Source organism: Acyrthosiphon pisum, chromosome A1 (genome assembly GCF_005508785.2).
Source record: "Acyrthosiphon pisum isolate AL4f chromosome A1, pea_aphid_22Mar2018_4r6ur, whole genome shotgun sequence".
Classification (NCBI taxonomy): domain Eukaryota; kingdom Metazoa; phylum Arthropoda; class Insecta; order Hemiptera; family Aphididae; genus Acyrthosiphon; species Acyrthosiphon pisum.
The window spans coordinates 83,632,071-83,655,908 of record NC_042494.1 but is presented as its reverse complement, the minus strand read 5'-3'; the positions used below and the strand labels follow the sequence as shown (position 1 = coordinate 83,655,908).

Sequence of the window (23,838 nt, the reverse complement as noted above, 5' to 3'; positions counted from 1 at the left end):
TACGAAATCCTTTCAAAACATGTGTCGGTGCAGTACATCGATATAGGGGTACACCCAGTACAATATTCGTGACAAATTTCGATTCATTTTCGTCGAATATAAAAACGTCGCTAAATAATATTTCGGCCGCGGTGTGTGATGTATGACAAGAGAGAAAGAAACTCTCTCTCTCTCTCTCGTAGATCACCGTTGGGGTGGTGGTGCAGTGTTTTCGGTGGCGGTGCATTTTCGCATCGGTGTTCGCGTCGCCCCCGCTCACCGGCCGGCGTCGCCGTGCGCTATCGATCGCGCGCTGCGGTTGTCGTCGGTTCGGCGCGCGCGTCCGGCGGCGCCTGCAGGCCCGACGGAACGCTTTTTTTTCGTGGTTGCACTACTGCTGCACGGCGGCGTCGGCTTTTTCGCCCCGCTCGCAACGCGGGCCACGTGACACCCACGCACACGACCCTCGTAAAAATCGTACGATCGTTTCCCCGACCCTCCCTCGACGGACAATCGCGATCGTAACATTTTCGTGGTATGAATGTGTGGTGTAATATACTGTGTATTACGCCACACCAAAAACATTCGTGCAGTAGCGCACAGAGGTATTTTGAGAGCACATGCATTTAAAAAAAGTTTAATTTTATTATCGCCGAAATTGATTATTATAGACTATAGTTTATATTATAAATTTATAAACTACCATGTGACACCATTAATTTACACCTACAGTGAGCACATGCAGTTGCATACTTGCTAACCTGTCTGCAGGGTGACATTGCATTCGTCTCTAGAGTTCGGTTCTCGTTGTCGCATATTCCTATACAAATATAGTATATTATTTGTTTTGTTTTCTTGTTATATAAACTCGAGTAAAACGGCAACAAACACAATAGGACATTCTATATTTCTATATTTTGTTTCTATAGCAATTTGTTGTTCACTTTCCGTATTTTTCGCTCTGCTCGATACAGATGAAAAATGTTAAAATTATTTTATAAAATTAATTTCCATAAATTTCAAAAGTGAACGCATTGAATAACACTAGATTTTTAGTTATTTGAACACTTTTATAGTTGTTTAGTTACAACAATATCCGAACTTATAACCACCAAATGTTTACCTATCGTCTCATATCTGATTAATCTCTAAAATTAATTTTACTGTTTTTTTTTCCGAACATAAACAATTGTGTAATACTATACTAGTTATATCAAATATTAATACAACATTATCGGCAATAATAATAATATGATATTATGATCGCCTTTTTCATGTAGCGCAACGATGCGCTTGCCGCGGTGCAGCGCTGCAGCAGTGTGACCTCCTCTCCTAACGACGACGGCGGCTGCAATTTTTCGTGTGTGCCAACTGCGTCCGCCGGTGTTTTTTTATTGTTGAACTGAAATTTAAATAAAATTGTTTTTTAAAAAAAACATTGTAATTGATGTTGAACGTTATAATAAATGTCGTTTTAGATCATCGACAGAACTATAAGAATTTTGCGTTCGTTCAAACGTGTGCACTATTTTTTTTAGGGTCCATTGTTGTTTTCTTGCTTATCGATTTCTATACGTACTACGTATAAGTATGAATTTATGACTTACATAGTCGTTTTGGTACTTAATTTATTTAAACAAATTATATATTATATCGCTGATAAGCATCGTTGTGTGTTTCATGTAATGTATAATCGTGTTAAACAGGTGTTAATAGTTTTTTGTATTGTATAGGTACATTAAATAAAGCTCAATTATTTACATAGCAAACAACAATATCGTTTAATTAGTGATTTATTTATACGTTATCGTTAATTTTGATCTAACACTTAAACACGCCTCTGATATAGTATAATTATATGAAGTACTCGAGTTTTTACACTTAAATAAAATCCAGTGTGGTGATTATAGTTTTATAACTTCAATCCATACGAAATATTTTTTTAAACATTGATGACGTGTTCAATCTTTTGTGTGTATTATTTCTCACTCTATCAATCCGTTAAACTTTTATAGAAAATGACGTGAAATATTAATATCACTCCACGGAAACCGAGGTGATTCGAAAAATGATGCAGGTTATCGATATTGCGTTTCCTTAGGAGTACTTATGATATTTTGGAATAGAAAATATTATGCTGTCGGGGTGATGTAGGCAATAAATTAACTCTTATGGTTACGGTATTCAAATAATCGTCAACATAATATCATAAGTACATTATACAGCAGCTGTTCATAATTTAACGCGAATTAATCTGCGTTCATGATTGTTAAACAATATTAATCATTTATGATCTCGTTGTTACCTATCCGTGTTTAAATAAGCGTAACTCTCGTGTTTTCCAAAAAAAAAAAATCTTTAAAAAGTACGGGCCTTCCACTTTAGAGAATATTATTATTTTTTCTTTTTCGACGAAAACCCCGAGGGTTTTGTGAATAATTTCGCGCCGTACGTGTCACAGATTTCAATCTGGCGATGTCACATTTCTAACGTTCGTAAGCAAATATTTATCACCGTTGTGTATAATCGTCATCAGATATGCGTGAACACTTTTTTTATTTTTTTCCCTTAAACGCACGGCTTTTACACACGCCACCCCCGCGGGTTTTTAAGTCTTCATTTCCTTATGTATAGAGAAAAAAATAAATACGACGCTCGCGCAATTTCTTCTTCCGAGAACGTGTCGACATTAAAAACCCACAGCAGCAGCTGGTGGTGGCGGCGTCGGGGGTGGTGGTGGTGGTGGTGGTGGTGGCGGTAGACCTTCTCGCATACCCACCCACCAATCTGAGTTTTACCGTGGCAAAGGGTGTCACGGAAGTGAGAAAGAATTCCAAAGAAAGTTTTCCCCTACGTCGCTCAATAGGTCGCGGGGTCGCGAGACGGCATTTCCTCGGTTTCGGATCTTTTGAATAACATATATTTGTATACGCGCACGAGAGAATGTATAATATAATATAATATATCGTTTGGGAAAAATAAAATCGCCTCCCTGTTTAAACTTAATGATCTTCTCTCGCGCTCCGAGTGCGTTAAAACGAGCGCAAGCCCGGGGAATGAATCATTTTTTTCCGCCATCATAATATTTGATACACGCACACACACACACACACACACACACACACACACACACACACACACCCTCCATACAGCCCTCTCACCCTTAGCCTAAAATGAACGTTGTACTTCTTATTTTTTCTCTTTTTTGACTTGAATGTTGCGTTATATTATGGTCAGCATATATAGGATCGTGTTTTATATAAGCTGTGTAGGGCGACGCATGTGCCACGATCTCGTTGTGGTCGTCGTCGCGCGAAAATAGCCTCTCGTTTTTATTTTGGTATGTATAGCCGTAGTTTTTGTCGTAGAGAATCGCTTTTTACGCTCGCGATGACGACGGAAATAATAATAGTGGTTACGGAAAATTGAAGACGTGCCAATCGTTTTCGAACGCGCATTTATATGGGCGAGTGGATGGGGAGGGTCGCTGGGAGGGAGGTTGCGTGTACGTGTCGCACTTTCAAATGTTTTCGTATATATTTACATTTGGGATAGACGCGCGGAATCCGCATCGTTTGCGCGGGAATAATAGGCATAAAAATATAATTGGATGTTCGAAACGTGCACCTACACCTTTATCGTGTTGTACTCTTCGCTAATCCGTCGAATTCATTTTTTCTTCGCAGTTGTTATTTTAAACGAAAACTAAAATGGGACGCGTAATTACACATTATTATTATTGCGACGATGTTTACTACTGCTCGAGCATACCCGCTATTTATTTCAGTCTCGTAGAAGCGCTTTTTCCCGCGCACCTGTTGAAAAATGCATGCCTCTGTAATTTTGGTGATTTTATCGCGGCCGCGTAAGGTCGAGTTGTGGGTGGAGGGGAGGGGTGTCACAGGCAATTTTTCTCGTGCATATTAGAATTCGCTCTTATATCGATAAAACGACGAGTATGTTCACTCCCACATACGTGTTTATTTTTCCAAAACTTGAAAAAAAATTCTTTTTCGATCAGTGTTGCAGAGTCAACTACTATTGTATTCAAATGTTGTGGTTTCACAAAAAAAACACTCAACGTCGTTGCCTTCCAATGTCCTCCAATACTCCCCAGTTTGTTTTTTACGACCGTGGAAACCTTATACCTCATACATTATAGGTACATATTATTACCTTATGTACGCGGTGACAGTACTTTTTATTTTCGGTCCTTTGCTTACAGCAAAGATTACACACTGCACGCCATGTATTAAACACGCGCGCCCAACCAGTTTACTACGCCCACTATCGTCATCGTCTGCGGACAGGTTTACTGCTGTTGTTAAGATTTTTTTCCGTCTCTCGGGTAACCCGATCAGACGATATTTCCCGGTGATGGATTTTGGCAAATTTCGCGCGAGTCCCGAACTCTTAATATATTTTGCTCCATACAGTTGGTCGGTAACATAAACCGGTTTTCCACGTGTATAACTTGCATGAAAGCTTTTGTTCGCGATGTCGGCCACCGTGGTGTTGCTGGACAACACCGTCGTCTGAACCAGTTGCTGCACGCACTCTGAGGAGAATCCTTTCTCGGAAACAATATTAACGAATTTCACGCCGCCAACGAATAAGCGTTTTCTTTCATTATATTCTCCTTTGGGGCGTGGTTTTTTTTAAAAATATTTTTTACCTATGTAGGCGAAGATGATATTGTATATTTTCTTCTGCCAGCACAGAATATAAACAGCAGTTTTACATACGGTGAATGAATAATATTATGTATGTACCTACTAAGAACATTTCGTATTAACATATTATTATTTATACACGTGTGTCGTGTGTATGATTATAATTACTACAATATTGTCAAAATTCTCGTGTTGACACTTGTTGTTGCGTCACGCCCCCCTGCATAAGGCTTGTTATTGGAAGTTTTTCCAATTTTTTTTTTCATTTTATCATTGCAAGTACGTTTTCCGTTATAATCGACTTCTTTATTAACGCCGTCAACGCGTTTGTTATACAGTCAACCGTGTGGGATATGGGAGGGGGGAGAGTGGTACAGGTGAACAACGGGTACGCGCATTAAAGTTGCCGCCATCTGTTAGCTAACGAACCGCCGCATTGCGACGAAAAGAAAACTTGAATTTAATATTATAATATTATATGTTAGGTCGGCTCGATATGGTGTTGAGATTCGTTTTCGTCGTACGACCGACGACGCATTGTGAATTCCGTGTACACACGCGTTCCGTTTTGAAAGGCCAATTTACGATTGTTTCGGGCAATATGAGTTTTCCAGGGGCAATATACATATAATAATAATAATATATATTTCGTTCGTCGCAGCAGCAGTTCTCGTTTACACCGCCGGCTGTATAATAATATACGTGTATAGGTGCTACGTGAACCGGCTGTAACGTCGGATTATGACGAGCGCGTGTGTATGGGGTCGTTTTATTATGGTCGTGAAAGGGTGGTATACGCGCGCGTTTCTCTCGTGTTATTAAAAACAAACAACGATAACCGGAGATTTTATTATTTCTGACGGAAAGACGCGGATCGAGGGACGTGGCGGCAAGACGTGCGTGTTGTTGTTATTATTATTATTACTATTACTATTACCATTATTATTGTTATTATTATTATTATTATTATTGTCGTCGCAGGAGGAGAAAAACGAAGAAAATTCGCCAAAAGCTACTTCTTGACCCCTCCGCCTTTTCTTTCTTGTTCCTGGACTATCTCGATTCCTTAGCGCGACGGTGGAGTTTAATTTAAACGCGCAGCCAGCAGGCCATGTGCGTGCGATATATTATTATGTGTCACTCGTTCTCACGACTCGCTTCTCTCTTTCTTCTCTTAACACATGCCAACCAAGTGACTAAAAAAAAAAAAATGCCAATATTAAATCACTCCTCTGCTTAGCAGCGGCGGTGGTGTTAAGTACGTTTCGTTACTAATTTTGTTTTTATTCGAAGGACGATGACGATGACATTCGTTTTGGGTGTATGATTGATCGTGTGAAAAGTCCCGCGACCATTTCGATTTCGGTGCAAGTCGCGCCAACGATAGAATCGGTCGAAATGTTTTTTTAATTCGTAGTTTGTAATTTGAAATATTGCTGTTTTGACTTACAGTGGTACGTATTGGTTAGTGATATTCGTCACATTTCATTGGTTCGCCTCTTTTTTCTACAATTTTTTTTTTTTACTTTTATATACTGGGCAGTATATTAATGATAATTTGTTTAAATAAAAATAACGATAAATTGTGTTTAAAGAAGACTCCTCGCTAGTCGCTATCATAGTAAACATTGTGTCGTTATAACTATACGATAACTCACACCTTAATATTAATCCAATACACGTTTTTGTGTCCTAACAAAAAATAAATACGATTGCGTTATAACAATGCAAATTGCGTAGGTACAAGCGTTATACACATATATCGAGTACTAGTCATTTGTTCACATAATGTTTACCAATGCGTCGGATATTGCGTTCGGCAATATTTCGGTATTTGAATGTTTAGCATTAATTTTTACGATACCGGAATGAAATACTCAAACAGCGAGCGTCGTGTATTATTGCGTCTCCGCGTATTATTTAACGTATACCTACTTGCATATACAGGGTTGTTTATGCGTTTTGTCGACAGGCCAATATCTATCACTTTTAAATGTATTCTTAAATTGTTTTTCAATTTTAAGATAATAATCATAGATAAAATAAGTAAAATAGTATACCTATATTAATATGTTCCAAAACGTAATTTAACACTTAAAAAATTCTTTGTCTATTTCCTATAATATATATATAAAGTCTACCCTGTGCAATTTATGCGTGTGTGATGGGCGCGTGTCGTACTGGCTGCATATTAATATGTTCAATTAAAATTAGACGGTATTAGTACTTTGTCGTTTCAACCGACTTTTATTTCCGTCCGCGTGTGTGATGTATACAATTTACCAGTGATGTAATGTCGACGGTGTGTGTGTTGAGTGATAGACACTAGCTAGACACCACGTGTATGATTTACTAACGATATAATATACTTAGTGTGTGAGCATAATATAATATATTATAACCTTGGGTCGCGTGATAGTCACAATAAATTGACTGTGACCGAGATTCGGTTTTAGAAATTAATAATAAAAAGAAAAAAAAGCACGCCACTCATATACAGAAACGACGATGGTCTTTTTTGCGACGTATTTTTTTATTTCCTTAACGATTCTCACAAAGAACGACAAATACCAGAAATTCTGTGCCTGGTCCAAGTGATTTTCTCCGGTCTCTCCGCAGACCACGGACGTGATTTACGATAACATTGTACGTGTCCCTGAACATTCCTGATAATTTATTTATCTATGCACGAAACTGTGCTATAATTTATTTTAATGTACCTATAATACCTATAACCTAACCTACTTGTAACCGAATGACAATTTTTTTTCCTGAGAATCCCTAGTCAAATTCAGTAAATTACAACTCTGTGTCCCACGTGTACCGAATATTTTTTGTTTTACCGAAATTGATTTTAAACGCATAAGCGATTCGGTTCTACACAGTGTTGAGTCGAGACATATTTCCGTGTCCTGTTGTGACACGTGGCCTTAAAAATAATTTTACAACCAGTGTTGTCACTAGAGTGTTAATTTTTTTTGTATATAAATTGCGAGTACGGGTGAATGTGAATGAGACTTTTTCCGTTAAAATAACTGCAGATGATAATAATAATGTGAAACGTTGTACTTGGAAGTTTCGCGTTATTAACGTATCTCACTCTGTCGTATTATAATAGTGCCACGACGAAGAATACGATTGCTGTAAGGAGTATAACAAAAGATTTTATAGACAAATTTCTCGGACCGTTTGTCGCGTCGGCGGAATGTGACAATTTGAACCGTTTTTCTTTAATTACAACGGCCGAAAAGCTGAGCTGGCAGAGACGTTCACGGTCGTTAAGTCGCCGCCGCCGTCTCATCAAAAGCTTAATTGTTGCTTCTTCGTTTTAACTTTTTGGGGTTTTACGACGTCGGCGGCGGATGTTTTTTCTTTTGAAGGGGTTTCATGGGTCCCTCCAATCGAGGGGTTGATTTAATTGTATAAGGCAGCGTTTTTTAATTCTAGACGCTAAGACGATATTATACCGAATCATAAAAATTAACCGAGCACCACCTCCTCGTTCCCCCCACGGTTATTATACACTCTTCTCGCAGATTCGATTATTTTCTTATATTTATACTTTTTTTTGTCGTTCTTTTAATTTCGTTATTATATTATTTTCTGTTTCTTCTTCCTTTTTCGCCCCTTTGTCACTGCTACACGCACTAAGCCAATTGTTTGCCGCGGAAGATTAAAACAATAATTCGGTAACGACCGTCGTCAAATCTGCATGCGAATCGTCGCTCTCAATCCCGCGAGTCTCTTTGTTGTTCCGCTCACTGTAACAGTATTATAGTGACGATAATCGTATAATTTTTAAAACAACTTGAAACCGACTCTCCCGTACATTCTCATTGTGTTAGGGTTGTCCGAAATCGATCCAAATTTACTATACAATATCGTCGCGTAAAAAACGCGGACGTCTGTTAATAACGTTCCAACTCTATCGTAAATGGTAACGGTTTTTCGTATATTACACATCGCCACTTTTTAACGAGGACCCCGGTGTTCATATGGAACATGTCATTTTTAAAACGACACTTGGAATGTCTTTGAAATTGCTGTGTACGCTGGGGTCGATATTCTTCACAACTTTTTTCTCTTACATTTTTAATGTCCGATCTGTTGTCCTTACCGTCAATTTAGGCGATCTAGAGAGTGTTCGAGAGACGCGTGTTTTTATGATTACGATGGGGGGGGGGGGATAGTGGAAACGATCTATAATATTATGTGTATAATCGTTTGTTTTTATCACACTGCAGCGGATGAAAAATAATAAAGTAAATTTTCAGTGGGATATAAGTGCTCGCGTAAAAAATATTGCAATCCGATAATAGCATAGGTAGCTAATAATGATAATGCCCAGCACACTCGCCAACACCTGAAAGTACGTGTACTGGTGCAGTAGAGAATATTATTATATTATTATGACGAATAAATAATAATTATTAATAATACAATACCGCCTGCGGGGCTCACGTAAAAGTGAAAACCAATTTGTTGCCTTACCAATATAGGTAGATCGTTCAAACAAACGTCGGATTTGTTGTTCTCGGTTGTCGTCCTTTTTTTACGCCGTGGTGTAATTATAATCGGACGATAGGATTTTCAAGGACTCTGGAAAAACGACATTGTAGCCGTTTCTACGAATAATAATAATAATAAACAGTATATGTACGTCTTGTGTAGTGTGGGACACTGTGTTAACGGGTTATGTTACAAAATTTTCAATTTAATAACAACGCATATATTATTATACTATATAATAGTATATTATACATCGTCGCGTTACCACACTCGCGATATCGAATTATTGTTAATCAATGCCCGTTATAATATACCATATGCACCAGTTGAATACAGAAACTAAATTATATCATTCTGTTCGACTTTTTCCACGACGTATTGCACAACGGCGTTCGTCGTATATGTCAGTGGTATGTGGTGCGTATGACATTTTTATTTTTTTTATATAATATTAAGGAAATATTAGGTAAAGAAATATAACGTGATATAATAATATGTTTAAGTGATAACAGTAAGAAAAAATGAACCCAAGGTTTGTTTTCTTACTCTATTATTTGTAATATTTTTTTTTAATAATTATAATTAATTATAACTCATACTTAGGTATTATTTAGTTTTCTAAATTTTTTTTAAAAATTAAATTACATTGTGTTCACTGGAGTAGTAACTATATGCGTTGTATACATATAGGAATTGACAATAATTGGTTTTATCAATAACGATACGCGGAGTGACGTCGGCGCACTGCTATTTTCAAGAGTCATGGTTTCTTATCTAACAAATACTTTTGTTAATATTTTTACTAATTATTATTTTATACAAAAATACGATTGAGACTACGAATAAATATAAATCCGTGAAAATAAGAATTTATTAGTATTAATGGTAATATTTGAATGATTTAGGTATATTAAAAAATGATGAGTTTGATTATATTTTATACAACAGAATTCTATTGAAAATTGTATTATCTTAACTTTTTTTTATGAAAATGTTTCCCCTTGAAAATCATCAGATTACTCATTTATAATATTGTAAATAATATAATATAGTAATGTTCTCTTAATAATTTATTTATAAGCAAATATAAACATTGTATTTGCGTCATACTCAACAAACGACGATTGTTGTTGCAGAAGAGTAAAAAATTACATTTAAGATAAAACTCGTCGTTCGTCTTTTGTAGTCGACACCGTTTTGCCGCCGAGCACACGTGTATACTCGTGTGTCGTGGTCTATATAGTATATATATTTTTTTACCGATTTATTATATTTCCCTTCGACCACATTATTTATAATTTACATACAATATCGACGACTTGTATTATATTAAGCGCACTGTCCACACAAAGGTGATGCTTTGTCGTTTCACGATCGAAATATACGATTTCCGTTCATCTATACTCTTTGCCTCGGCCCCGACTTCGACACATCAGCAAACCTCGTCAAGTCCCTACACGTGACGTTGCTCTTCCATTATTTGTTTGTTCTCTCACTCTATATATTTGACACTAATAATTCGTATAGTTTATACACGACGGCGTCGTGCTGCGCGCGTTTGCCGTTTGTTTATTTAAATCATTAAAATCGCCGTAATAAACGCGAGTATCAACGGAAAGAAAGAAAAAAAATTCCGGCTGGGCCATCTGGCGATTTCGTAATGGCAGGACAGCTGCAAGTGCAAGCGACCACGTCGATTGCGACACGAACATTATAATAATAAGTAATATGTCTTATATAAGGCGGGCGGCGTGTATTAAAATTTTTTCGGGTCGCCGGAAGTGACTTTTTTCTCGCCGGTTATTATGTGCATATCAGGTGTTTGCCAGTTCGTTAAAATAAGTTTTAATAATCCGCCTCAATTTATACGGTTTTTTTCTCCTCCATTCACCCCGATTGCGTTTCATCCCCATCATGCGACCGTCGCGCAAAAAGGATAATCTTGTTCTCTTCACCCACTTCCGTGCACTGTGGACTATAATATATATATCGTATAAAATAACGACGAAATCCGATTTTTATCATCCGCCGTCAGGTTTTTTTTGTTACATTGTGCCAAAACTCGTTAAAACCCGAATTTTCCTGTGCAGTCGATCGAATTTTTTTTTATCCTTAATCCGGCACTCGTATTCTAATTTTCGATTATGCGTCGTGTAATCGAGAGATTTGTGTTCGCATTTATCTTTTAGCACACGCAATAGTGTTCGCTGTTCAGGAACGTATATTTGATACGACCACATATTATACCTTTTATACACTTTATACTATAGCCGAAAAATAGAAAGTAAAAAAATACGCCTTGGAATTTGCAGATGGAAATATCAGCATTTTTATGAGATATATATGCTTGCAGTTGTCGAGGGAACATACTTTTTGTCACGAATTATTCATACGAAAATATTTAAATATTACCTATATACATTTATGAAAAACTATATATTTGCTTGTACCGTTTAATTTCTTGTAATTTAAATGCACGCGTCTGACATGTGCAGTCAAAACGTCAGTTTGAATTGTGATTGCTCATTGTTTTTGAACAACGTAATTATGTTTGAAATTAGCAGTGGTGATAGAAGTCGATAAATAAACTCGCCTTTGGTACCGATGGTGGTTGATTTTACGATTTTCCCGATCCACAAATATTCTCTATATCACCAATCGCGTCCAATAGAATATATTATAACAATTCACGACGTAAGTCGAATAATATTCTTTAGTCATCAGGATATAAAAAAAATAGCCTCGTCGACAGCACATAATTGCAGCGTCTTGCGGTTGAAAGAAACGCTTACAAAAGAAGACCTATTTATTGCAGATAAATAAAATATTTAAATAGAAAAAAAAACGCCGCAGTCGTCGTAATTTGTCTTCTCTCGGAAACTGTATATTTGTGTCTACCACGTATAATAATGTCAGATGAAGAAACAGTTTTTTCGTGTCCGTGTTAACCTGGAGTGATTTTTTTATTTTAACCGATTGGCGTGGAGATGAATTGGAAAACACGTCGATCGCGTCAGCTGTGGCAATATACTTTACGACGTTTTTGGACAGCACGGTTTGGACGATTGTGTGTTCAGAACGCTGCAGGAGGAAACCGGAGCAGAAAAGTGCGCAATCGCAGTGCTCATATAGAGTATAGGTACCAATATAATTGGAAGCGTGTTATGAGGAATTTGCACAAGATGACCTTGGCGTGAGAACGGCAAAGGGCAAAACCACGGCTCCTATTGGCATAATAAATAAATTAAGAAATAAAAAAAAATCGTCTGAGTGGTTCACTGTACCACCCGGCCTCGGAGAAAGTGAAGTCCGTTTCTTTTTCTCTGCACGCGCCGACGTGCGTATATATACGTATTTATTTTCCTGCGAGCTATTATTACTCCATCAACTACCACTGTTACAACTTGCAGCGAAATACAGCTCGTGCCAATTCCTTCACCTTATATATTGCGCGCGTGTGCAGCTGAGGACGAATTCCTTTTCCGATCCCCTTTGCGCGTGCGGTGTGTCACGAATTCCACGACGCGGACGTTGGGAGAAGTCGTGGACATCCGCCACCACCACGTGACTGCGATGGACAGAATTGTGTACGTCGAAATTTATTACGAAAATCGACGAGCATCTTCCCGACGTTGGTTTTTGTGTCGTTTGAGCGATTAGTCGCATATATGCGTATTAGTCGTCGTCGTCCAATTTTTTTTTTCTACTCCGCTCGCCAATATGTGGGACAAGGATATCACGTATGTACGCGTACAATTTGTTTTGCGTCGGACAGATATTTAGGAAATCGATCTACGCACTCAAACGATGTGGCGTCCTATTATTATTATTTTCGATCTTAGAAGTTTTTTTTAAACGCTTACGTTATATTATATGTTATAATTTTGTCGGCACCTTTCCTCGATTTCCTAGAGATTACCGCCCACTCGTTATTAGATTATGATTGAACATATTAGATTGCTTGCGATTTTCATGCGAGTTATGAAACTTATGCAGTGGAGAAGATTTCGTAATATAATGTAACATATAAATAATATACGTGTTTCTACACTGGAGGATCTCGTAAATCCTCTATAAAACACCGTAATCGAAATATTATAATATTGAAGAGAGAAAAAAACAGTTATCCTCCCTCGTAATCGTCTATAGTCTATACATGATGTGTAACACGGCTGAATGCGACGAGGAGGCGTTATCGTCGTTTATTTACGATAACGGCAGCGAAGGCGGGCTCCGAGATAATAATATGAATCGTCGATGGAAAAAAAATATCATACGACGGCGGTCGCTTGCGTATAGTGTGTGTGCCGTGTGTGTGTGTTTTTACACCTGTTCGCCTTTATATACATATTGTACTATTACTGTTATTGTATTTACGGGGTCTCCTCTTATCTACGAGGAAGACGATATTTTTACGACGAGTTTCGTTGTCGTCTGGCCGAGTGAAAATTGCCGATAAAAGCGCCGTGCCCTTTATATTCGCATTCGCGGGCGGTGTGCACACTCGCAACGTTTTGCTTTCATTCGCGTTTTCATTACATCGTCGAATAATGGTGTTTCGTAATAAAAGTAAATAATATAATAATGTCGTCGTCGTCGTTGTTATAATAAAAATAATAATAATAATAATAGTTGTCGGCCGCGAGAGAAGCCGAGGAGTCCCCCTGTATTATACACACATAAACACACGTCATATACATAATATAATAATAATAACTAGAGCGCGTGATAAACGTCAAAAAAATAAAAGAAGGAAGAATAAAAAACGAACTCTGCCCGAGAGATAAGGAGGAGAGGGGACAACGGTGGTGGCGTGGACGAAATGGGTTTCGGGACGGAAATCGTCTTATAGCGTGTGACCCTCTGCGGCGTTGATAGAATTACCACGCAATTAAATTATGCTCCTGCCAGATGCTTTTCGCGAAAAAAATAATAATAATAACGAAACGCGTGTAAATAACGTCGATAACGCGGGCTATTATTCCCCGGCGTCTGTGGACGGCCTTTGGGAGACAACAATTTTTTTCGCGGTTAGAGCGTATCTGAGGGGGGGAGAAATACCCGGCCAAATCATCGTGAAACTTCATAAACTTGTCCTTTACTCCACCACCCCCTCACCATCGCTTCGCCTGCGCGTCATTCACGACCATCGCAGGTGCCGGGCTATATAGGCAAACTAACTCACTCTCCGGTACGTTTTTCACCCCCAGTTTTCAATATCTTTGTATATTTACCCGCCTCCTGTGCACTCTCCGGGGCATCGTTTCGGAAATAATCGTCATTTTGCACGGTAATTTAATAATAGAAAAAACAGTGTCTCAACTGGCAGTGCACGACGGCTATAAGTATTCACTAAACGAGTCGTTTGCAGTTTTTTTCCCGTTAATAAACCTACCGTTGTTTTTCTTATATTATGTATTATATTATTATTATTATTATTATTATTATTATTATCTACTATCATTATTGCGTTGTTAGTTAACCATATTTTTCGAAATTCAACTCTGAAAACGCGGTCGCCCGCGCGCACGTGTGTGTTATAAAATTTGCTCTAGTCAGCCGTAAATAAAATAAGAAATTCTCGCGATCGCGTCTCTTACTGCTCACCCGAACGAAGAGTCTTTTTGTTGCAAAAGGGGAAATTCCGTCTGAGGCGGAATTATATTTTTTATTCGGTGTTCGTTATACAGTATTCGGGTGAATCCACCACGACTTGGTCTTCCGTCTCAACCGATTTTGTTGTATAGTAGATGAAAATAATATATTATAATATTATTGTCTCACTATTCGATTTGTGCCTGTCGCCACGCAGTCTCTGCATTGTAGTGTGTACGTTTGTTAAAAAATGTTATATTTTATAATATCGTCAGCAGTCGCGATTTCAACAGACTTCCGTTTTCGGGATGACGAGAGACCGGATGCCATTTCGATGTTATATTATCGAGTGCTTTTTGTTTGAGCGCTTTTCTTCTATACTGTCTTTTTATTTTCGTATGTATGACGTATTATATTATACGCCCGCCCACGTATAACAAGTACAATAGTTCTTTTAGATTTTTTCGTCTTCTAAAACCTTCAAAGCCCGTCAGGCCGCACTTATAGTATAATATGTACACATACGCATGTACAGGAGAAGATAAGCTATTGAAATTCACCTGAAACGTCTGCGACACTCCGCGTAGAACCGATGATGGAAGGTCGAGCAAGTGGGGCGGGCGGGGAGAGAGGCCTAAGTCAGATAATAAAAAACACTCGTTCGTCGTTGCAGTCATCGTCGTATGTGTGTTATTATTATTATTATTTTTTGTTGTACACACTCACTGCCGGTTTGTACGTGTAACTGACAGAATATCAATCCCGGTCGGTTGTTTGATTTGTTCGCCGCGGGTGGTTTATTTTTATTGTATATATATCTATATATAAATATAATATATGTGATATGGTATTTATTTTTTTGTCATGCCCGTGTTTGCCGGCTGATTGTCGACCGCGAACCATAATATACGAGAAGAGATCGGTCGTCGGGTGGGGGGTGGTGTGTCTCTTCGCCCGAAAACGGTAACAAACTAAAAAAATATATATACAAAAAAAACCGACTACGTCTACGACGATGACGACGACAATCAGCGGAGGAGAGAGTAGCGCAGCAGCATCAGCAGCCTGCATGGGACACGCGTTTAGGTTTGACAATGGGGACTTCCGACCGATTTTTATTTTATTTTTTTATTTTTAAGCTCCTAACAAGCTTTTGCGGTTTTTACCGTACGGTTTTCTCCTTTCCCGCCTGCCAGGGCTCTTTTCACCCATCGATAAGGGTGGTTCTATCCACGTCGTGCGACGACGATCAAGCTCGCGTGTCGCGTACAGTATTCTAACTGCGAGAAATACAGAGATAGACGCTTTTTTTTCTGCACCACAAACGAGCTTATTTACAGTATTTTTTGATGTTTTATATATTTTTGTTATTTGTAAAATATAATATTATTATGATATAATAATCTTGGTATATTATAACTTCCTAGTTGCAATATTTTATTTGACATACACATATTTTATTAACACGCATTATTAAATACCTATATATAGATAACGAACTAAAATATTTAAACACATAATATGACAATATTATTCTCTACTATACCACCTTCCAATAAGCTTTGCAACAGTGCGACTATAAATTATAATACAATATATTGGGTCCGAAAACGTCGTAGTTTCGTTTTAAAATTCCGCTCTTGTTGATAAGAAATTCTATGGGTATGATTTAGGGGTGCGTTGTGCGAATAGTTTTTTGCTAGGTGGGTATTTCGCTTATCTTTCGTGTCGTCGTCGTATAGTCGACAAGAGAGTAGTTTCGGATTACGCGTAAAATCACTTAGTGTTGAGTTTTTTACGACTGGAAAATAAAGTCGGGGAGAGTTTCGTCTTCGGTTTACGGGAATTTTTTTTACTCCAATTCGAAATTCCGCCTGCTTTGTGGGTGTTTCTTAAGCGTGTGGTGCCTCGGTTTGGCTCTCTGCCTTGAGACGACGGCGCTTTTTTGTCGCTCGCGTAGTGAACCTAACGAAATATCCAAAATATCCAATCGGTTAAACGGTGAGGCGTACTGGTTTCGTTTTTGTCGGTTCGACTTATGAAAAAAAGAGGTCAGGCGAAAATGAGACAAGCTGCGCCGCCAGGCTGGGTCAAAGGCATCCCTTCGTATTATTCGGTATTTATCGTTTCAAGACCGCGTTCGGGATATGTATATAAATTATGTAAATGTTATCGTTTTTACTGTACTCACGAACACGACGCACTTATACAGAAATATTGCCGATATATACGCGACGATGACGCCAAATACACATCTTTATGTCGATTTCACTATACGAGTAAAATATTATAGTATGTTCGTTTCGTATATTCGGGTGCGAGAGAATATGTTTGTGTGCTACTCGGCCCGCACGAGTGATTTAATATTTTTTTTCCGTCCATGCAGCAGCGCACCCTTCCGCGTGTGGAGTTGCTCTCGATTATTATATGTCCGTGTCTGTATATTTTACTAGATAATATGAGAAAGTCTCTAGTGGAAGAAGAGGTGGAAACTGTAGTGGTGTGTATATCGAATAAAAACCGGCCGGGTGAAACAAATTTGATGCTTTTTCTTCGCATGCATAATATATATATATATATACATATTTACTGGGGGGAAAAAAATATTACGTACGTAATAACTCCTTTGCGCGGCGTGCGAGAATACGACGTGTATGCAACAAGGCTTTACCAGATTTCGGGCCCTGCCAATATTCGTGCCGAATGAACCGCTAAATCCGAGCGCCTCGTCTCTAGTTATATATATTATTACTTTCCGTCTCCCCGAAATATTTATACGGAATATGAGTGGATATATGCGTGTGTATGTGTATATTATATATCTATTTATTATATTGATATTGCGCTCAAGATTACGTGGCGGTAGTGGAAGGAGGGAAAGAAGAGGAGAGAAATAATATAAAGAGGCTTGGTTGGCCACTCTGCTGCGGCAAAACATTGTTCGAACTAACGACCCGTGTCATCGTTTTTGACGGCGTTTCCGATTCGGTTTTTCGCTTCCACGCCACTTTTTATCGGTATTATAGATGTTATTATTATTGTTACATATTTATATATTTTACCGAGTTTGAAACTTGTGAAAGCCTGAGATAACGGTCGGTTTGCGTGCCCGGGTTGTACCCAAAACTAGGTATTTCCCCTCGACTTTTATTTCAATATTATATACATTTTATATATTATGCATCATAATATGTATATTACTATACAATATATACCTATTTTATTTATCATTATTAAATTTGTATCAGAAAAAGGGTGCCGGTTTCATTCGAAATTTGCCGTCTTTTCAAAAGAAAACCGTTTTTTAATTTAGCTTTTTTTTCACTTGAGAACAATTCGAGGGTTGTTATCTGCCGCTGCAGGTATACACGCCTTTCATTATTTACCGGTAAAGTGTTTTATAAGCAGATCACCCGCCGCCGTCGAGTGTTTTCGAAAAAGAGAAAGAGGAATTCTTCTATGTGCAATGGGGTTGATAATTCGATTTAGAAATAATTTTGAGCGTTCGCCTCATGTCGTAGTGCTGGGGGGCGGGGCGTGTCTCTGCTTGCTCGAAAGTATCTGCAAATGGAAAAGCTTCCCTACATTTCCACTTTGTAAATTTAAACGCAAATTCGACCAATTCTTTTGAAGTCGCGTTCGGCATTCGACAATCGCATTTTATTCCGGCCAGTAGTACCTGTAGACTACTGATTTAATTTATAATCCCTTTATAGCTCTCTTTGTCTCCCGCAGCTCTGCGGGTAGGTATAATAAAATTCTTTCCGTCCCTTTCATTTCGTCATCGTCGTCTTCGTGTTTTCCGGCATGTGCCGCGTATGATGCGACGATGGCGGCGTGACGTTTCGTGAAAAACTAAATAGATGTACTATGTATATAATTTACGTTTTTGTCGTTTTTAAAATATGACGATATTATTGGGAAAAAAAAAATGTGTGCGTCTTGCTAAGTATACCACTCGATCGATAAAATCAAATCGCCGACGTCGCGGTTATTATTATTATCACGTCAATTACGACGGACAAATTTCGTTACAGTGGCCGCGTTTCACGGAGGTCAGCCGTCGCCGTTCCCCCCCCCGCGCGCAATCAATTGCGCATGGTGACCATTAATTACGTTTAATAACGTTTAATTTATTCGGCCACCGAAATTCACGAGACGGGAGAGGGCACGCGGCCGATAATAAGGTTTTCGTCTTGTTCGCCGGCACCGCCGCTGATTGTCTCCAATTGAACGCTTTCCGTTTGAAAATAAAATATATATTGTTTATTTTAATCCGACGACGACGACAACAATATTGTTGAGTGTTTTTTCGGCTAAGGTTTTTGCAAAAATCGTCGTCACTGCTGCGGTTTTTAATAATTCGGATTTATATATTGTATAAATGTGTATTATTCTCTCGAGTCTCGACAGTCATTTGTCGCTGTCGCCGTCGTCGAAAAACGGTCGGCAAGAACTATTTCCGGGATCGGGGCTTTCGTAGAAATTGAAAGCTTTGGGCCGAGAAAGAGAGAGTTAAACGTATTTAATACACACACGTCATTGGTGTAGAGCCCGTAAAATACGCGCTGGACAGGAGACATAAACTAAATATATATTCGGCCTGCGCTGCACAATGGCACATATTATTGCCATAAAGGGTCATTCTCTTAAGTGCCTTCCCCCCGCATGTCTCCAAAATACCCACTTTACACGGGGGCAACCTCGCCGCGTACACGAGACTCGGTTTTCGGGATTTTTATGCGTTTTTCGGGATTTTTATTTACTATTTTCTTCTACTCAACCTCCGCCCACAACTGCGCTACCATATAATATATTGTATACCCTTTTCAGTGGCGTTCGTTCTCCTGCTGACCGGTCGTATGTGTGTCGATACGCGATAAAACCGACTGGTCCGATAAAAACGCAGTTAAACTTTTTTCTCCTTTCCAATTTTTCCCCTCTTGCGCGGCGTGTATTTACGATCGGTAATTTGTGTGACCGGTTTTTGCTTATTTTCCGGATTAGAAAAACCGTTTTTCTTATACGTGTATTAGTGACGGCGGTGGTCGAGGCGTGTGTGTGTAAAAAGAAGAAGGGGATTACCGGTCACCGAATAGGTTGATTTACTGTATACGATTTAGAGAACGACCACTGTAAACGGTTTTTATGAACGTTTATACAATATAATATATATTAAACGTCGTCCAAAGTGCTCTGGATTTCGCCTCCTCTATATCGGCGACTAGATACTATACGGCTCGTATATATAGTCCATAAATAATTTGAGATTTCCGCCGGTTTAATGACGTATACACTACACGGTACACATTTATCGAGTACAACTATATATATACGACACTGCTATAACTTTGCAATTAAAGTTTCGGATTTAATTTGAAACTCGACGTTCTGCAGGTATACACACGTCAAAGGGGCGTGTAAAGTTTCAATTCGAAAAATGCTACTCTGAAATTACGCGACGCGTGTATAGTAAACTAAAGTGTGCTCGGTTGTATTGATATTTGATGATTTAATAATTATTATTATTATCCGCGTATACTCCACTCGGACTGTCTAAAATTTCAAACGTATGCTGGTTGATGACTGCGGGAGGGTAGGCGCGCATACACTTTTTTTGTTCACTTTTAAAAAATAAATTACGCCGTGTGCGCGCTACAATTTTTTTGTTCTCTTGTAAAAAGGTTTAAAAAGCCGTTTTGCAATTTAAATGACCATGCCATGTACAACAATAATGACGGAGGCGGGTGAAAGGTTGATTTAGCGCGTATATAGTTTAAATGTGCATCAGAAGCGGTAGTGTGAGGTCGTGACGAGAGACGGGTGGTGGGTACATGGATGGGGCAAAAAAAAAAAATAAATAAAAAACGAGAAACGAAACAGAGATCAAAATTCATAATACCCCAAAGGCCAGTCGCATGGCGTGGAGGGAGTTCGGTCAGCGCATGAATAATTTCCCTTTGCCCCGCTTCGTGTGCCCGTCGGGTAATAATTTGACGTCGCTTTGTTCTATATGTATAGCGCGCACGATGTTCGAATGAATAAATTTTCGCCAGTCAAATTAGTGGTCATATAATATTATACACGCGCACACACACACAAAACGTACTTGCATACACATACAGATGTAAAAACACATATACACTCCGCTGCAGTCCGTCGAGGGATCGTCCACTCCTCATACCGCTGTCGGATTACCCGTGATCGCTCGCTCGGCGGCGTGCATTAACGTATTAGATTTTAATATACGTAATGGGTAACGGGGCCTTTGCGTTGTTTGTGGAAATCGAAGGTTTTCGTCTGTGTAGCTTTTGCCGCCGCCGTATCTCTATAGTCTCTCACTCGCACACACGCTCGTCTGGGAGTTTAGGTATCATCATAACCAACCCATCATATGCGTCGTCATCGTCGTCGTCGGGATGCACTCAAGTCGACGTCTCATCTCTCCGGGAAAATTTTCCGAACAAACTCGTATTTAATAAAATGGTTTGGCAAACAACACTATGGCAAAGTTTAAAGTCAACACGCGATCGCTCGCGTGCTTAAACTTTCAATCTACAAATTGAATGTATATATAGTATAATATATACGCACCGCGTGTGCGTATACGCCACCTCGTCCTCGCCTAATATATATATATATGTGCGTATGATGCGTACTAAGTGGTGTGCGATATCCATAGACATATACATGATATACGAATTTAAATTGGAGATGAGTGTTAGGTACCTATATACATATATAATAATATACTATATACAAGTTTCGAGTGGTTTCAATATGTGCGAGTGTAGAGGATGTGAAAGGGTTTAATTCCCTTTTAGTGTATAGCGTTTTAATTAACTTTCGCCATTCTTTTATATTCATCATCATCGAAAACAAACCAGGCGACGAGCGTTCGCTCGCTCGTGTGTGGTCACGCGCACGACGGATCACTGCGCGACAATCCCCTAACTGTATACCGAGAGCAGACTATATATACGATAAATTAAAGGTTATTTTTCCCTCCGGCAGACAATCGCTGTCGAGGAATTTCGCATATTCCGTGCTCTTTCCTCTCGATTTCGGTGCATTGTGTGTGCGTTGCCACCGCCGAGGTGACAATACGCGTTCGTTAAGGAGTCGGCGGAGGAGAAGGCGCTCGCGAGTTTGAGTATTAATCGCCGACGTCGTTCTGCATTCATTGTGACGCGCTTACCTTTCGGTCGATTTCCCACCAGGTTTTCACGCTTTTATACGACTTTTGTACATGCCTACACGGGACTCTGCCATGGCGTGTATAATAATATATAAATCAAATATACTGCATATAGGCGGTGTGTGGTAGTGCGAATTTTTTGTCTATCGTTTTCATTCCTGCAGGTTACGGTGCGTCGGTGTCGGGTGTGTTTTAGGGGGGGGGGCACTATATACATATATGGAGTGTTGTTAATCCAATATCCGAAAAATTGTGAATTCCCACCGGTGTTATATACGCGAACAGGTATAGGGCACAGCCGCCGCCGAGTTAATAATAATAGAACCGAGAAAATGTAATATAAGATCAGGAGGAGGAGGAGGAAAAGAATAAGAATTCTTTGGCAATAATAGCTCGGATACGGGGGTAGAAACTCATGTTTATGGGTCTCCGGGTGCAAGAGACGACGGCGTTGTTTATTAGCGTCTTTTAAAGAGTTGCACTCGTTTTCACTTCGTCGTGTATGCTCCTCGCCCGAAGTTATGAAATTGGACCGACGCCGCACACACACCCCATATTTGCTTCTCTCTCTATATAGGTACATGTATATACAACGACGGTTGTAAAATAAACAACTCCGGAGTTTAATATCGAGAACGACGTCGTCATCTCAGGGTAATATCGTTTTCTTCCTTATTTTCACGCGTCAAAGGCGTTTTTATTTTCGCCGCCGTTTTTACATACATACGAGGCGACAAAATAAACGTCGAGCCTGCACCCGCGGTAATTGGCAACGATTACCGAGTAGCAAAACGCCACTTACGCCACTTGTGATGCAATTTACGAAAACGTTTTTTTTACGGTGTATCCATAAACCTGTACCTCGTTTAATATATCCGCAACCGACTGCACTGAAAAATGACTTCTACTGCTCGTTTTTTCATTTTCTACGCTGCAGTCGTTGTTTCGTGCATTATTTGTTTCGTAATAGAAGCTTATTGGTATATGTTCCTTGTTAATCTAATAAATGTGACTGTAAACTTGTGACCATCACAATATAACGATATAATATATATATATATATAAAATATTTATATATGTATATTGTATATAGTAAAAGAATAAATATTAGTTTCTAAAGTTTAATCTTTTTTATCGTGTTTCGATGGACGTTTCAATGTATCTATATTATATAGTCCCGTCATCCGCTTTCTCTTTTATGTATATAACACACATATAGTGACGTTTACGAAAGCTTTTTAATTCAAAAGTGTATATAAAAGTTTTGATATATATACTCGATCCCCGCCGCCGCGTGCGAAAAACGTCTAAAAGCGACCCGTGTAAATCCGCCGTTTACACTTATATAAAGGTACGCCGCGTGTGTGAGTGTGCAATAATAGGTCTGCCACTGGCAATCTATTTTTCCATTTATAGTTTATACGCACTACTCTCTCGCGCCCTCTCCCGGGTCGGGTCCATTAACTGCCCTACTAATTGCGCGCCGCACGTCGCAGCGTCGGGGTGGTGGGCGGGTCGGCTCCTGAACAAATATACTTTGCGAAAAATCTCGTTCAGAGAGGGAACAAAAAAAAAAATCGGCAAAGAGTAATGGACTGCTTTTATTCGATTCGGTAGGCCGCTTCGGAGCGGCGGCGGGTGTGCGGCAGGTCAGAGGTAAAAGTAATCGGTTTAATCAAAAAACTCTACGTTTACGCACGGGGAAAAGTTTTTCACAATGGTATGTCGAGACGCATTGTTGCTGCCGCTGCTCTTCTAGGTCTCAAATGCGGAAGACGCGCACTCGGCGCATATGTCAATAAAAGGAAACAAAAAAAAAAGTCGCGTCCGAACGAGTGCAATCCGTCTTGATTGAAATCCAAACCAATTTTGATTAACGTATAG

The 23,838-nt window shown here is 39.1% G+C and overlaps 1 protein-coding gene across 2 annotated transcripts in view; it reads left to right on the top strand.

Annotated features, from left to right (window-relative positions):
• LOC100163405 (headcase protein) overlaps positions 1-23,838 on the top strand; it is a 47,389-nt gene that overhangs the window by 18,445 nt on the left and 5,106 nt on the right. The gene's annotated exons all lie outside the window — the stretch shown is intronic.